We start from the raw sequence: 3,756 nt of genomic DNA, 5'->3' as shown, positions 1-3,756 counted from the left end.
AAGTCAGGGTTAAAGTAACACTACTGGTCTTACACAATTTTTCTTCTCACTCAGGTTTTACAATATACAGTGTAGAAATACAACAATAGTATAAACTGGGAGATGACATTAATTGCATTTCCAAATTACATATAAGAATGATTGATCTTACCAAGTGAAGAGGCTAGTTGACTTCTGATCTCATTTTCTCCTCTCTTTTTCTCATTTCCCCACTTTACAGATGAATTGAGACTCAGGGTTAAATAATTTATACTAGGTAACACAACCAGTCAGTGTAGAGTTTGGAACACACTGTTTCTCACTGACAAGCTTTTTCCTCACTTTTCTGATTTTCTCTCTTTCATCTTTCTCTTAGCTGTACCTCTCTTGTTTTTCTCTTTTTGCTCTATATTCTGAGGTGTTTTCTCCCTGCTCCATTGTTTTCCAGGAGTCCTTAGAAACCTTCTTTAATTCCTTGGCACTGGAACAAGCAAAGTGATTATTTGCAGCAAGGGAGAGATCTCTTAGATAGTACTGAAGTTGGGGCTCCATGGTACAGCTTCCTGTAGCAGACCCTGGTTATGGGGTGGTCGATTTGGGAGAAAAAAGACAGTGCTAGCATTGAGGAGAGGGTTTGGGAAACTTGAAGTGAAAACTTCAGGCTCTGCTTACTTAGAGGGATTGGGCTTCAGGGTACCTGGCGATCTTTCAGGGTACCTGGGAATCTAAAACTATTGCTAGTGGAAGCTAGGCCAAGTACCCTTTTACTAAACTATTTAGGCTGTGGAAAGAATATAATTTTAGGCTGAATAGCTCAGACCTAACACACACTTTAGTAGCTCAGATGTATCCCAGGCTTAGTATATGGAATAATGATTACCTTGTATTTGTACCTTTGTTTCACAAGCTTCTTTTCCCTTGTCTAATTGTTTCCATGTCATTCAGAAAAAAATGTTCTATTCAGGGATTTAACCTTTTAGGTAGGCAGATGACAAGCCCTTGTAGCTCCAGTGTAGCTACTGTACCTTCCCCCCTTTTTCTTTTTGGAGGAAGTTAACTCAAATTAAATTCACTGTAGCCCTAGCTCAATTATAGCCAGGACAACAGGGAGAAAAAAATCTTAATGGTTCAAACCTCTCACTGTCTCCTCAGCTCTGTCAGAGCTGGATGACAGGGGGAGGGCTCTGTAGCCCTAGCTAAGAAGCAGAGGTAGGACTACAGGGAGGAGAATCTTAGTGAATTTCTTTTTTGACCTTTTGCTCAAGTAAACTTTTCTTAGATGTTCATTCCTTTAAAATTTCAGATCTACTTCAAGACTTTAAGAGAAACTGCTTCTCGTATAACATAGATAATGCAACTGTTTACCAGTAACAATTATGGTCTTAATTTTGAACTTTGAAATAAAACAATTGAATAACCAATCTAGTGACCTTAAAACCAGAATGAATTCAATTACCTGGATCTATATTCCTAATTGATATTGCACGGTTCTTTTTGTGACCCGGGAAAGGGTTAAATGTTAGTCCTATTCCAAAATGCAGCTTGGAAACTTATTTCTCTTTGATCATTGAAGTGACTCCTTCTCTTACTATATGGCTGGAGTTAAGAGACTATCAATCTTTCTAGCACAGGTCTTGCTGCTTGGCTGCCTTTTTGAATCTCACAGGATGGTAGATTTAGAAATTTCTTTACACAATCCTACAGAAAGGATATTAAAGTTACAGAGACCAAAAGAAATACAGAGAGAGACAAAATGAAAGTTACAGACAAAACAACACAACACATAGAATACACTCCAGTGGCGTTTTTGTCTCTCTGGTGGCCCCTTGCACTGAGAGTTTGGATTTCGAAAGGGGGCCCAGGGGAACCTCTTGAGAAGTGGAGAAAGTTCATTCCCTCCCTTCGGGGGTCCCAGGTGGAGCAACCAAGTGCCTGGAGCAACTGTTGGCAGTTGTCCCAAGTAGGCTGGTCAGATCCTGGAGATGGAGGGAGAAGAGCCCTGACGGGTGGTTGAGTCAGGAGACAGGGAGCTGGCAGGAGACTGAGCTTTTGATCTTTGGCGATGGCTCCCCGGGCTGAGGCCTTGAAGGACTCAGGTTCCTGGTCCGCTCAAGAAAGCAATACAAGCCTGGGTCCAAGGAACATCTCTCGGTGGCCACACCCCTAGGGCGAATTGCTTTCCCGGACCTCCAGGGAGCCTGGTCCAGCTGTCAGTCAGTGCCAAAGGCAATCTCAGTGGGACCTCCAAGTGAAATGGACAAATGAAATGGACATGACAGCCAAGCCAATTATAATTTGATAGGAGTGTTTATTAACCAGCTGGTGACTGCCTCCTTGATAAAGAAGACAGCACTGAGTCTTCAAAAAGGTATACTTTTATAGAGCTAGGTGTTGCTAATGAACAAAATGTGGTTCCAAGGGGGTGTAATGCCATTTCTAGTGAAGCCGCTACTGATGCTATTTCTAGTGAAGGCACCATTAGTGCTGTTTCTAGTGAAGCCTTAAACAAAAACAAACTTGTATCTGGGGCAGGTTTACAGGTGAAAAGTTCCTTCACTATTGTGGCCTATTAGGTGATTTCTAGGGACCCTGGTAGGGGCTCCTTCTGGCAGGTTTAGGGGGCTTTGGTGTATAATTTCTGATGGGCACTTCAAGAGCTATACACCTCGGCAATAAGATTGGAACACTAAAAAAAAAAAAAGCAATAAACTACAAGGACTGCAAAGAACAAGCCTCTCATTTTACAGAGGAAAAAATTACAATAAAACTCAGAGAGGTTAAGGGACTTGCCTATGTTCACACAGCTTATCAATGCCAAAGAGGGTTTTAGACCTTCCAGACTCCAAAGTCAGACTTCTATCCATTCATTCTCTACAGATGACTCATACCCCCAAAGTATCCTGTCCTGGAAAGCGAATCATAAGTCCTTCAGAAAGAAAAAAGAAGGAGGGGTGGGGTACTTTTAACAGAATTCATAACTTCCAAGCATTCTTACTAGAGAAAAAAGATCAAAGTTCTTCACAATCGAAACACAAGAAGACAAAACAAACTTAGATAAGGAATCAAGGTTTACATTTTGAATTATGATCTCTTCATAGTTCCTCTCTAAGAGCCAGTCAGCTAACTAAAAGCAACAGGTTTGGGGCAAGTATATTCAGAAGACAAACAAAAATGTCCTGCCAAGAAAAGGAGAAGAGAGAGGAATTTACAGGTCCTTATATAATTGGGAATCCACTCAGAGGCAGGGAAAAGATTGTGTCAAGTGGAAAAAAATAATTCCAGCTATGGAGAGCTGGTTACAAAAGAAAGAGAGGGGGAAAAGGAAAGATTCAGTGATTTGGGTATGGACTGAAGAAGGAGAAAAAAGGAGATGCAAATACTATGAACTGTAGGTACCTAGTATTAATTCCTATACTTTTTTTCTCTCCAAAAAGAAACACTACAACAAAGGGAGAACAAGTCAAACTTATCCATCATAACTGTGAATATAAATGTGATCAACTTGACCACAAAACAGAATGTATTGTGTACAAAGCAGAATCCAAATAATTGCCGGATACAAGAAACACACTTAAAACATAAAATTCACAAAGACGTAAATGAGGTCTTGGAATAGAATTTATTATGATTCAGGTGAATCCAAAAAAGCAGAGGGGGAAGTCACAATCTCAGACAAATGTGAAAATGAATGAAAGAAAGGAAGAAAGGAAGGAAGAAGGAAAGAAAGAAGGAAAGAAAGAAAGAAAGAAAGAAAGAAAGAAAGAAAGAAAGAAAGAA

The sequence above is a fragment of the Petaurus breviceps genome, unplaced genomic scaffold, assembly GCF_028583685.1.
Source record: "Petaurus breviceps papuanus isolate PSGF00001 unplaced genomic scaffold, PetGlider_PUasm1.0 90537, whole genome shotgun sequence".
In the NCBI taxonomy this organism is placed as follows: Eukaryota; Metazoa; Chordata; class Mammalia; order Diprotodontia; family Petauridae; genus Petaurus; species Petaurus breviceps.
This window is presented reverse-complemented; position numbering follows the sequence as displayed.